Here is a 14,551-nt window from a genome sequence, read left to right on the forward strand (position 1 = left end):
TGTTAGGCGCTGGTGCCTGGCCCTTGCTCGCTAGGTGCTGGTGCCTGACCTTACTCGCTAGGCGCTGGTGCCTGGCATTGCTCGCTAGGCGCTGGTGCCTGACATTGCTCGCCAGCCATACACGCACATAGAGCTAGCACACACAGTGACGTGCTGCTACGCTAGCAAGCACACATAGCACGTTGCAACGGCTGATGCTGCTTGGCTAGCACGCACACATGCACAAGCACGCATAGCGTTGATAGCGAGGGCCAACACTTGCGTGCTGCAGCTGGCCTTGCGATGCTACGCTAGTGCTGCTATGTGCGAGGCGATAACATGCTAGCACGCCTAGCGCGCCAGCGATGTTAGCCTTGCCATACCAGCTAGCTAGCCAGCGTTGCTAGCATTCGGTGCTAGCAAGCTCGGTATGGGTGTGTGTGGCCTAGGCTAGCCTAGCACTCGCACGGTTAGACCAATGCGAGGCTACAGCTTAGCACATACTTGTTGTTTGTTGATTTTTCTCGTCTCGTCAAATTCTAAATTCGACTTGCATTGCGACGCTCGGTTTCGATGCTCTAAGCTCGATATCCGACGTCTTTGTTCGTAATACTCTAACGACTCATCTAATCCTTCGGATTGATTCGTCACCTCGGATCGGTTACTCGATTGGGTGTGACCCGAAGGGGTCAGTCAAGATTAAGCTGTAATATTAATTGTACATTAATATTACTGATCGGAAGCGGCCTCCACCTAGACATTCCGATCACTTGACCTTACTGAAGAATTAGCTTTCCGATAATTCCGAACCCTCTATCGGAATAATACACTTGTTGGAAGACACCATTCCTTTCAATCTCCCACTTGTCCTTCCGGACAAGTGTGCATATAGTGTATAACCCTTTTCCTATGTCGCTTAATGTCTCTTCGTGAACTATAAGGTAAGATTTATCGTCATCCTTATTACGTTCAGAAGTGTTTCTCGATCTCCGAGTTCAACTGTCAATAAGCAGATGATTTCTAAAATCTATCTGAGCATGGCCATGCATTTTCACAGTCTCGCTCTTCGAGCGGCCTTGTAAACAACAAAGACATATTCCCTATTGTTAGTAGGGGGACATTCCCAGTCTTGTATTGTAAGATTTCTTACTAAGAGGACCTAGCCGCCTGAGTATTGCCGTTATAATCCCCAGTTACGGAAGACGTTTGACAACATCAAAATGACTAGTACTCAAACAAGAGAACTTCAACAATACTCATGGTCGAGGAAAGAGGTTCCGATAGTTATAATGAGATATGTACTTATGACAATTTTGAATCTCTTAAAGTACTCTCATAGGTCGATCCGGTGTAGTTCTAAACTAGCACCTGTGCAAATGATTCATGACTACTATGTCCTTGCAGCACAAGAAACGGTGCTGTAAATCATACTACACACTAATCTCTGGTGGTCATTAATCGTCCATCTATTTAAATGACCTCGATTAGGGACAATTTTTGATTTAAATATTCAATGTTCACTTAACAGGTGTTTCTTTATCCATGACATGGTCTTGATACCCTATTTTTAAATATTTTCACAAATCAAATGGACTCATTATTTGATTCTAAACCATAATCAAATAGTTTGTGGAGTTTTTTATTAAAATTTTAATTCCACCATGAAACTCTTTAATGTTTCATCTTATGATAAATGGCTTGCTCCAAATGTTTCAAGAGTAATACTCTTCATTGAACATTTATAGAAATCACACCCATACTTAATATGCTTGATTTCTTTTATGCAATTGCGAATGTTGTTGTTCACTTATTGCATAGGTTTAGCCACTATTACTTTGCAAATCTTAGCATCTTAATTATCAAATAATAAGACAATAAGATTTTGAGATTGTTATGGATCATATGTGATTTAGGATTTATTGTCCAAGTGACGGCTCCCACTCATTTTCATGACTTGAGATCTTTCAACTTGACAACCTAAAATCAACGTTCGACAACGAACTTTCCATTGAACACTTTCTCATTATTGCCTTCCAGGAAATAATATTCTCAACGTATATTTCAGTAGACATTCTGACGTTGCTTTGCTCGGATTTTATTCCGAACGACTCACAAAGATTTGGGAGGCCCTAACCACTTGTGATTTATGGAAATTTACCTTAAATTTCCGCACATTATACATGGATTCACATCCATGTTACCATTCTCAAGCCACGACACATTCTAGTTCGTGCTTATAAGCGGCTTCCTTATTAAGGATCTAATCCTTGCTAAGTATGTGCTTGCAACATCAATTTCTCAAATTACAATTGTTTCTATGCGTCAAGAACTCATCCCCTTTTACTTATCAAAGTACTTTGGAATTTCTTGACCATAATCTAACGATTCATCACTTAGATTTAGATTGATTGGTATTTTATACTTTTCATGCTTTAAGCATGTAAGTTTGTGGCGATTCCATATCATAGCGTACATGATGGTTTTAATTACGAAACTATTCTCAATGTGATTCCATCCATGTAACTTTTAGCTCATCCAGTTTCACCGAGTCTTGTTAAATCGTTTGCTATGTGACATGATTGAAAGTCTCTAGCAGAGTCTTTCTTGTTTTGACTTAGTATTTGCCCAGCTTATACTTAGTTCAAACATTTACTTAGCTTTATACACATGGGTCGAAAGCCTTTTCGAGTCCTTCATGTTTAACACGGTAAATTTTCTTACTCGTTTAAACGTTTCATTAAGTCTATCCAATAGATCTTAATTCCCATATGTACTAAGTGTCGCCTTTTGCTTGGTCCATTATCGAAATTCCTTTCAAATCTAAGCATTTAACATTTGATAGTCATTTCACAATAGAGTTCACAAACTTCTTGTTTATAAGATTTTCTATGATTCTTCATTAGCCAGACCTTTTGTTGGCTTTGTGAGAATACATATTCCAATTCCTTCATGCAATGCTTCATTTAATCCCACAATGGATTTCTTAAGCCTGCTTTCAAATCTAGCATTATTTAGATTTACAAAACCCTTAGACTATTTCCATAGTCTCTTCCAAAATCCAATTTTAGGAAGGCAGTTTCGTATTTAGCCATATTTCATATGCACAATTTTTCTAGTACAATCACGAAAAGACTTTAGCGTACCGATTGATGAATAGGTTTTTATTAAAATCAACGCCGTGAATTAATTGTATCCTTTTCAACCAATTTGGCTTTGTATGCTTATGCATTTCCACATTTGTCAGTTTTCTCTTTGAAAACTTATTTGCGACTGATGGGTCTGTCACCCTTCACGCAAATGAATCAAGTTCCAAACATGATTTACAAACATGGAGTCTATTTTGGATTTTATGGCTTCTAGCCATTATTCGGAATTTGGATTTGTCGTAGCTAATTTACAAGACACTATTCCCTCACCATCCAATGGTGAATAATATGTCTGTAAGTCTTAGGTTTATTTCTAACTTAATAGGAATTTATAGGATTAAATCCAAGCCTTTGGTGAATTCTATACCTGTACCGGGCAATGGGTTGAGCATTTACATTGTCTGTTTGATCTGACCAATCTTATCAACTGCTTCTAAAGCATTTTGATTGTCAGTTTTATCAGGTTGACACTGTTGCTCATCCTCTTGAACTTCGTCGAGTTCGATTTTGAGCATTTACATTGTCTGTTTGATTCTGATCAATCTTATCAACTGCTTCCAAAGCATTTTGATTGTCAGTTTTATCAGGTTGACATTGTTGCTCGTCCTTTCGAACTTCGTCGAGTTTGATTTTTCTCCCACTTGTCATTTTGGAAAGGTGTTACTTTCCAGAAAGACACCATTTAGAGCAACAAATACTATGTTCTCAGTTAGGCTGTGGAGGGAATGCCCGTAGTCTCACTTGAATACTTACAAAGAGACATGTATATTGTCTTTGGGTAAAGGTTCGTTGTGAAACAAACAGTTAGCTCCCACTAGAGATACCTTAGCCCTTATTGAGCCACTTAGCTCCCACTGAGTTAATGAAATCCCACTGAGCTAAGAGCCCTAGACATATACTTGAAAAGACGCTAGAAACTATTTCTGTCCATAACTGAATATGGTGTCCTTTCTTAGCTTCGACATTTTTGTTTAGTGTAACATTTAGTCATTTGTGCAAATCTTAAGAACTTTATAGGAAGGGATGTGATCCATCATCATTCGAGTCATTTCCAAATGGCATCGAGTTCTCCGTCAAGACACACTATGTTCTTTTGGAGCTCTTTATGAAATTTCAATTTCATAAGTTTGATGCGATCACACTTGGCTCAAGCAAACATCACTTGATCTAATCTAGATGTTTTGATATCTTGCCAAGTCGATTCTATACTTCACTGAACATTTGAGCTACTCAAGGTCCAGTTTGCTCACATTTGATGAATATAGCCATATTCTTGCAAATTCTTGTGAGACATTTAAAGTAATGAATTCCTTTTAGCTTTCGGAGTCAATTGTCTACGCCTAGCACAATAGCTCCTTTCTTTTTCGATTTTAACAAGTAATACTTGCTTGTCTTAGAACGATTCCGAATCGATCAACTATCAAGAGTCTATCTAATTGGGCCTTGAATATGTTCTTGTCGATGCGACATTGCTAAACATGTTTGGAACACAAATCATGTTCATGACTTGAACTTTTGAGTTTTCATGTCAGGGAAATGTTTGTTTATAATCAAGCATTCTTGGCTCATGGGTTAGACAACCATGCCAAAAAAATCCCGCAACTATTGCTCTTTTATTGAATGTGAGCCTTTCCATGTGTAAACGGATCGTCTGCTGATTATGGAACACAATAATCATTATTTGTTCCAGCCTTAGTTTTAAAAGGACTTTAAACAAAACAAGTGACCTTACAATTGATGTAGCATTACTTGCTTCATTCTAAGCTTGTAAGTCAATAACTTAGGTTGTCTTCAACGGTTTGAGGTCACTTTCAAAGTGGAACACTCAAGTAGTATCCAATACTTGTGAAGATAACAAGTTGCTAAGTTGAACATAATAACATGAACTCAAGGGTAGAAAAGGAATCTCATTCTTTTCTTTGTTCCTTGTTTCCTATATTTCTTATAGTACATCATCTCATAAATTTAAGGATCATTTCCTTAAGTTCCTCGACTTTTATACTTTGTTAGGCATAATTAAGCATCTAATACGCCGTGAAACAAAGTTCCATCTTTTCCTTCAATTCGTACTTTAATTGCTACATCAATGAGTCCTATTCATTTGTGTATGAAGAGAAAAGATATGTTGGTTGTCAACTATGGACAATTTTGAGTTTTTCAACTCAATATTTCATGTTTATCAAAACTACCTAGTATTTTGAAAACATGACATCCAACCGTCCTTTCGGACTTTAGTCGATTATGAGAAGTTGTATCTTAGAAATGCCTTTTCTTTCTTTGAGAACCATTCTCGAAAGATTTATTTTACCAATCAATGGAAACAATATAATTTGATTACGAATTCTACAAATATAAGTGCAAAGTTTAACCATTTGTCAAGATCATAATAAGTATTGAAATTCTAAGCCTGCATGTGAACTTTCAATCTTATTATGCGTTTTATCCATGCATTAAAATAAATGTCCCTTATAGGCGAGAATAAAACGATTCCAAGGTCCCAAAAATCAGAAAGTGATTAAGCATGCTTTGACTTGTCTTAACACTTAATATCTTAGGGTAAGCAATCCAATTGCTAATAGCTCCAAGCTACTCTTGGTTCGATAAAACGTCGCATCTAACGCTTCCGTGACATTTTATCTCCATTGCCACGACATTTAAGGACTCCTTACTGATATCGTTGAGCTTAACCAAGACAACTTGTATACCTAGTATACCTTACGTTCCTAGGGAAGTAGTGATGCCTCGCTTTGGCGTAATCCATCACGTACGCGCATTAGTTCGGTAAGTGTTGTTCTTGGAACGACAAATTTAAGCTCAATATTATTAAGGGATCTAGGGTTTCTATGTCGGTTGATTTAAGTGAACTTAACTAATCACTGCAACATTTGAAATCCTAGACATGCATCTAACATTCAATTATATATAATGACAATATATATATAAAGCATAAAATAGATGCATTTGGCAACTAGCATGACCCCTTGAAATCTTCAATTTCCATGGGTCTTCATCTTGGCTCGTCTCCATCGAAACACCGTCTTGAGACATCTTGGCCAAAATAAACTAGCTATAACGACTAAGATTAATCTAATAGTACAAAAATACTTAACGGTTCGCAGACCGTATTTAGATTTACAAAAATACATAACGGAGCGCAGTCCGTATTTTCTATCCTAGTCGGGCCCCACTAGTTGCCATTTTCAAAGCATCTGTTTTGAAAACAATCTTCCATTCACCCATTCACTATTTGTGAATGGCCAATGCAATTTTACGAAATACAGAATTAAACACACAAAACTAGTAACTAACTTAGGTGGTTAATCTGATTAACACGCCTAATTAAAACTAGTCAAAGTTGTTTAATTCATTATTTCTAAAACAAATTGCTCAAACAATCAAATAAGCTCCCACTAAATTCCGCATCCATACTTTAATTAATCCGATTAATTAAGTCGGCAAAACCCATAATTTGTCAAAATCAAAATTTTGCAAAAGCCGGAAAAACCGAGGTCTAACCTCGTTAAAATAATTACATAAATAATTTTAAAACGGCAAAATTTTCGCAAAATTACATAGCCCGAAATTAAGCCAAAAATCGCCCACTCGCATCCTAGTGGGCTGTGCACCATGGCTGCTAGGCAGCCCATGGCCTGTGCGTGTGGTGCTGGTTGCTAGCAAGTACGCCTAGCGTAGCCTGCTCTACTAGCTAGCACCAGCAGCACGCTACGCATGCTAGCTGCTAGCTGGCGCATGCAAGAATGGGCTGGCTGACTGGGGCTTGCTGCCTCGCTGCCCAGCAGCAGCACAAGCACGCCAGCAGCCTAAGGCCCATGCACCCAACATACGCATCACGCAACAGCAGCCTTCGCACACATAGTACACCAGCATGTGCGCCTGCTAGTACCAGCACGCATCATCTTTGCATGCTAGTATGCGCGCATGTGTGCTGGTAGGTGTTGCTGGCCTGCTGTGGCTTGTTGCCTCACTGCCTAGCAGCCCTTGCGAGCAGTGCCCAGCAGCCACTCACCACACACAGCTGCACGCTTGGTGCACTATGCTTGCTCCCCACACAGCAGCAACACAGCGAGGTGGGAGCACCACCATGCGCACCAAGGCAGCCACATGTGGGCTGCGAGAGCAGCCCGGCTAGCCTTGGTGGTGCTTGGGTGCCTTTTGCCTCGATTTGTGCACTTTTGACTCGGGATTGTGATCCCAATATTTGTGTGAGATAAAATTAATTCTAAATTTACTTTAGAATCAATTTAGAGCAAAATGAAAATAAAATTAAGTCTAACTTAATTAAATTCAAATTTAATTGTGCACAAGCCTAAATTATTCAAAATTTTATTTTGAAACAAATTTAGGTCATTCTTTATGCTTAAAATTGAATGAGCTATGTCCATAATTAATTTAGCCAATATGCAAATTAATAAATGGATTTGACAAATGGGAGTTGGAAAAATAAATTAACCATCTAATGATAAAATTTTCCAACTTTCATACTTGTGTAAAATGCCAAGATTACATCTTCCAATATGAAGATTAATCAAAATTTTATTTTACTCACAAGCATTTTAACTTCATGGATTTTAATCAACCAATATAAAAAATCCAAACTTTGTTCAATATGGAATTTAGGGTTAAAGTTCCAATCAATTAAACATTTAAAGATTAGATCTTTAACTTGGGAACTTAAAATTACATACAACAAGTATTCACACATTATTGCAATTTATTTGCAAAATTGTGAATGAACAAGTTTATGTGAAATAGAGCATATCAACTTAAGCACTAATTAAAACTCCATAATTATGCTTAAGGATAATTAAAATAGCAATAGAATAGTGATGCAATAATGCATTTAATCTAACCTTGTAATGCTTGCATTAATCAAGGCTTAAAAAGATTTACAATTTTCGTTGAAAACGAAAAAACCCCAAAAACAAGGGTTGCTAGTTCGAATTTGGCTTCTAGATAGTCCTAGAAGGGTTGAATCTGTTCCACAATGTCGATTCCACCCAAAAAGCACTGTTTTTGAGCAAAAATCTGGGTTCGACAGCCAAATCGATAAAAAATACGAGTTTTAAAATTAATTAAAACGAGCTTCTAATCTAATTAGAAAAGCAAAACCAGAAATTAAATCTTACTTAAAAACACCTCAATTAATAAATAATTGCAATAATTAAAAGCAGCGAGGCTCCGATACCGCTGTAGGGTTTCGTAGTGACCCTCACTACGCGGAAAGGAAACCCCCCAAGACCCGCCCCGATAACTAAAGCAATTAAGACAAGTATAAACATAATTAAGCAATAATTAAAAGAAGAGAGAGTGAAGCTATACCCTCGATGCGTGCTTCGCTCGCAAATCGAGCTCTTACTTCGAAAGCTCTAGCCTCGCAAGTGCGACGGCCTCCAACGGAGTCCACCCTCGAGACCCGACCCGAACGAACCCTACCCCGAAGGTTAGTCGGGGCTAGACCAAGAAAGACTAGAGTATTACGAACTTAGAGGTTTTCTCACCTTAAGGGAGATGCCTCATTGAGTTCAACTCAAGTGGTTTTTCCCAAAACCCAAACTTGGGTATTTATAGGGAAAGGAGACTTGAATCTCCCTTCTCCCATCCATGTGGGAGAATTGCATTTTTCTACTAATTTATTTTAATCAAAAATAAATTAACAAATAATGCAATCAACAAGTGGCAAATGGAGGATAATTGGTTAGGTAAGGACCATTTCCAAGGGGGTACCATAGCCTTGCTCCTCAAGGCAATGCTCGAAGCCTTGGTCCCCACTTAGCCCAAAACCGGACATCCCATGTGGATGGCTGGCAGCCTTCCTTGGCTTCCAAGGCTGCCCAGCTGGCGCCTAGCACCAAGGATGGGTTTGCTGGCCAGCTAGCCTACGCACACACGCAGCAGCCGCACCATGCATGTTGGGCGCTGGTGCTTGGTACTGCTTGCTAGGCGCTGGTGCCTGGCCCTTGCTCGCTAGGCGCTGGTGCCTGGCCTTGCTTGCTAGGTGCTGGTGCCTGGCCTTGCTCGCTAGGCGCTGGTGCCTAGCATTGCTCGCTAGGTGCTAGTGCCTGGCATTGCTCGCCCGCCATACACGCACATAGCGCTAGCACACACAGTGACGTGGTGCTACGCTAGCAAGCACGCACAGCACGTTGCAACGGCTGATGCTGCTTGGCTAGCACGCACACATGCACAAGCACGCATAGCGTTGATAGCGAAGGCCAACACTTGCGTGCTGCAGCTGGCCTTGCGATGCTACGCTAGTGCTGCTATGTGCGAGGCGATAACATGCTAGCATGCCTAGCGCGCCAGCGATGCTAGCCTTGCCATACCAGCTAGCTAGCCAGCGCTGCTAGCATTCGGTGCTAGCATGCATGCGCTGCTAGCAAGCTCAGTATGGGTGTGTGTGGCCTAGGCTAGCCTAGCACTCGCACGGCTAGGCCAATGCGAGGCTACGGCTTAGCACATACTTGTTGTTTGTTGATTTTTCTCGTCTCGTCTCGTCAAATTCTAAATTCGACTCGACTTGCGACGCTCAGTTTCGACGCTCTAAGCTCGATATCCGACGTCTTTGTTCGTAATACTCTAATGACTCATCTAATCCTTCGGATTGATTCGTCACCTCAGATCGGTTACTCGATTGGGTGTGGCCCGAAGGGTTCAGTCAAGATTAAGCTGTAATATTAATTGTACATTAATATTACTGATCGAAAGCGGCCTCCACCTAGACATTCCGATCACTTGACCTTACTGAAGAATTAGCTTTCCGATAATTCCGAACCCCTTATCGGAATAATACACTTGTTGGAAGGACACCATTCCTTTAAGAATAGGGTTAATACAGACTTGAATTTAATCAATTGATTCAACAGGAAACGCTTGCATATGCCCAGAATATAGGCATTATATGAATGGAGTGGAATTGGCAGATTCAATTAGCACGAACGTACACAAATGGCTCTTAACACATTTGGAGTGTTGCTGCTTATGGCTTAGAAACCCTACTATGCTTGTTGATTCACTTTCAATGAAGCCTGGAATTCTTCAAAACAAGGCCACTAAATTAGGGGATGTAATAAACTACAAAGATTGGCAAATTGCTCTAAGTCGTCGTTTTCGAGCCCTTAAGGTTTGGATTGTGATTCGAAGGTATGGTTCGACTAATTTGATGTCACATATAAGAAGCGACATTGAGTTAGATAAGTATTTTGAATCCTTGATTCAGAATGACAAGAATTTCGAGTTGATTCTGCCACGAAAATTATCATTGGTTTGCTTTAGACTAAGACTACTTGGTAGTAATGAGAATTTGACCGTGTTAAACCAGAAATTGTTAGAAGCTGTAAACTCAAGTGGTCAAGCTTACATGACTCATGCGGTGATAGGAGGGAAATTTGCCATACGTTGCGCAATTGGAGGTTCATTGACTCAAAAGTGTCATATTGATAGCCTTTGGAATTTGATTCAAGAGATGGAAAGAACTCTCATTTTAAAAAATGGATAATGGAAAACTGCCTATTGAAGAAGTTGCCCAAACTATAATGCTTAGATAATTATGAAATATTTTATATACACCCGGGTGTACCTTGCACCCAACTAACCCAAAGTTAGTTTTGCTCTTTATTTGATGATTAAAAGAAAAACAATCATCAAAATGAGAACAAAATCCTTATGGGTATACCATACACCCGTGTGTTTATAACAATCTCTCGATAATTGTATTCATTGTTAATGGATTGAATAAAGGACATGTGTAATTTGTGATCTTTGTTTAATATATAATGGATAATTAGATTAAGGATTTGCTATTTATAGTCCGAAGTTCATTTGTTTTGAATTTATTTGAGCATATTAGCTCAAGGGTGTTGATATTGTCAAGGCAAAAAAAAAAAAAAAAAGCCATTTTCAAGGCCAAATTTTCTACTAATTGCCCGTAATATATGAAAATCTATATATGTCAAACTTATTAATTCAATAAAATAGTTTGTAATCTTTTAATAATCTTTTGCTGCCAATAATGTTTTGTAGTCTTTTGTTACCTATAATTTTATTACTAAAATATTCCAATTAAAATCTTTCCAATTATTGAGACAATAAATATAGTTGTCATTCTTCGGAGAAATATATTGTACGCCCAAAGAGTTCATCATACGATTCATATCCATACCCCTGCTTATAATCAACACCAAAAGATATAAAAAGTAGCAGTATCTCAATGTTAAAGTGTCAAACATAAATAAATTATAAATAAATAAATAAAATAAGAAGCTTTGTATTATCATTAAAAGTTTAAAACTTATACTACATAACGAAAAGAGTATAATAACATACTGAACAATCAATCAAGCCAACACATGTAGGGCATTAAGATCAACTGAATTTGGTGCATTTTCACCATGGGCTAGATAAAAAAATTATGTAAATATATATATATATATATATATATATATATATATATATATATATATATATATATATATATATATATATATATATATATATAGGAAGAATCCGGTGAGAATAGGTTCATATGTGAGAACACATACTTATATGAGAACTGATCTAAAATTTAGAACATGTTAGTACAAATTTGGAAGATATGAGTAAGAATTTAGAACATGTAACTCAAAATAAAATTTAAAACATATGAGTAACATTTTAGAATATTTGCGTGAGTAATAAATTAGAACATCTGATATAAGAATTAGAACATGTGAGTAAAAATTTTAAAAATCCACTTGACGAAATTTAGAAACATATGAGTAAAATTTAGAATATTTAATTTAAAATTTAGAGCATGTGAATAAATATTTAGAACACCAAGTATAAAAGATATAAAATGTGAGTAAAAATTTAGAACATATGAGTAAAAATTAGAACATATTATTTAAAATCTTAGAACACATGTTTTATAATTTAAAATTATAACATCTAACTTAACTTATCTATGGTTTAGAACAATTTAGAGCATCTAACTTAATTTGGAACACTTCGAGTAAATATTTGGAATATTAGATTTAAAATTTACAAATACGCGAAAAAATTTAGAACATACCGAGTGTTATCACATTAGAAATGATTCTCACATAAAGAGGAGGTCTCACAAGAGCCGTCCCCTATATATTGGACCTAATGAGGGGTGCGCGCTAGATCGACGGCTGGGATCTATTCAGATGCGAATTCTCTCTCCTTCGCTCGTTTCTCTTTCATTCTCACAGACGCCATTTTCGTTCTCCCTTACCTCAATTAACAACTCGATTTTATGGATTCGTTGCAAAATTGGGATGAATTTGCTGCAAATTCGCCGAGAAAGTATTTTTTTGAGTTTGCTGAATTGATTCAAATTTCTTTTGCAAGCGCAAAATCTCAGTTGAGTATGCAAAATCGAGCTCTAAAATAGGTATAATCATAATAATGCTAACAATTTCTTAAGTTTCTAGTAATTTATGCTAATATTACTATATTAGGTCTAAATTCATCAAAATGATGCAAATTTATTATGATGATCGATTAAATCGTATTTCCTATTAATTTCCAGCTTGAATTTCCAATTTGTAAGCGATTGTTGCGAATTTCTCATGGATAGAGGTAAATGTTTCAAATTTGTGTTGATTTTAGATAATTGATGTTGGTTGTTAAATTTTTATGAATTTCTGGTATCTTGTTCTGGTGTTTAGATTCTTTGTAAATTTTGGGTGCTACTTGTATAGTTTGGTGACTAAAATGTGTTAAAGTAAATTGAAATCATGTAAATGTAAATTAAATCAGTTTAAAAGTAAATTAATTTTGTTGCTGGAAGGTAAACAATTGTCAACGACAGTCCAGATGTTGTAGCTCTGTGTAATACATAGGTCTAGGTTAGTTAGCTGTTAAAATAGGTGAAAGTTTTATTAGTTGAAACTTGAAACTTGGATGTAGCTCTGTATAATACATATCTCTGTAAGTCTCAAGTTTTATTTGTTGAAACTTGAGAGTTCTGATAGATTTACCAGAGAGACTGTGTTCGAATGTTTTCAGCTTTGTCAAATTTGTTGATATTTCAAGAGTGTGTTTGCTCTTATCAGAGAAGAAAAGTGAAACTAAACTTTAGTTCCAGTTTAGTGTAATGTTTATATATTTAGTGTAATGTTTTAGTTGCCAGTGATTTAGTACCTTTTAGATTGAGAATAGGCCATCTTTATAATGGAACTTAAATCACTCTGTTGCTCTTTCCTCCAACATATTTGCAGGCAAACAGCGATCCTAAGTTGGGTGGCAGAGAGACTATCAGGGGATGAGATTTCAATGTTTGCAAACTTATGTTGGTCCTCTTGGACTAGCAGGAATAACGTCATTCATGAGCCGTCAACACACGATCCTATAACGCTAGCTACAGTTTTCACTAGGTATGTCTATGACTATAAATCATATGGTGCTAGAGCCTTTATTGAGGTGAAAAGAAGTGATGCATAGTCTTGATGAATTTCCTGCTATATTTGAAGAATAGGATCTTATGCTGATTAAAAATGAATATTGCTTCTTGTAATTTTCTATTTCTAAAATTAGATAGAAGTTGGTTAAAAGTAAATCAATTAGTCTTAAAAGTTTGTTTTTTCTCTTGATTAAAAAGTAGATTGAAAGTTAAGAAAAGTAAACCAGTTAGACTCATAAGTTAATGAAAGTAAACATAGTTGGATTATCTATTATGCTTTGGATTTTAAATACAAGTGCTACAACCTATTAGTTCAAGTGTTATTTGAGTTAATATAGTTAAAAATTGCTAATATATAGTTGCCTCTTCATCAAATATGTGTAATTTGCAGGCTTGGAAGTATCTTTGGGCTTCTCCTATGTAAGAAAGATGTGGCTACTGAAGATACAATCCGGAGAGCTATGGGCATAATTGTTGAGAATGAGAAAGCTATTATTCAACCTGATCGAATGTTGTATGCTCATATAGCTGCTACACGGTGATGGAAACCTCTTAAATTTGGGGTGTTCAAGTTGAATACTGATGCAGCTTGCTTTGAGGATATATTATTTGGTCTGGGGTTGTTATTCGTGACACTAGAGGTGATGTTCTACTGGTTGCGGGGCAAATTTGTAGTTGATTTTAGTGAGGCGCTTGCTGCTAGGAATGCTTTGCAAATCGCAATTGAAGCTGGTCTCAATAGAATTATATTGGAGACGGACAATGCTAAACTGTACCATCATCTCAAGAGCAACAAATGAGACAAATGAGGTTGCTCACATATTAACACATTTGAGTAAATGTTATGTTGAGATGAGAGTGTGGATCGTAGAGGTGCCTGATGGTTTATTGGATGTAGTGGTTCTTGGCATTTCAAGTATTCCTTGATAAATTTGCTTGTTTTCTTTGTGTCCAAAAAAAAAGTAAACCTATTAGCTCAAATGGTAGAGCATTATGCAGATGC

General features: G+C 37.1%; 1 long non-coding RNA gene and 1 pseudogene across 1 annotated transcript; both read left to right on the forward strand.

Moving 5' to 3' along the window:
* Nucleotides 1–10,691, forward strand: part of LOC110711977 — a 33,347-nt pseudogene extending 22,656 nt beyond the window's left edge.
* A 1,585-nt stretch (nucleotides 10,692–12,276) lies between these two features.
* On the forward strand, nucleotides 12,277–14,529 carry LOC110711911. The gene is made up of 4 exons (XR_002509456.1): nucleotides 12,277–12,537; nucleotides 12,676–12,725; nucleotides 13,367–13,522; nucleotides 13,940–14,529. It is a non-coding gene; the product is annotated as an uncharacterized LOC110711911 (long non-coding RNA).
* Nucleotides 14,530–14,551: the final 22 nt, after the last annotated feature.

The sequence above is a fragment of the Chenopodium quinoa genome, unplaced genomic scaffold (genome assembly GCF_001683475.1).
Source record: "Chenopodium quinoa cultivar QQ74 unplaced genomic scaffold, ASM168347v1, whole genome shotgun sequence".
Classification (NCBI taxonomy): Eukaryota; Viridiplantae; Streptophyta; class Magnoliopsida; order Caryophyllales; family Amaranthaceae; genus Chenopodium; species Chenopodium quinoa.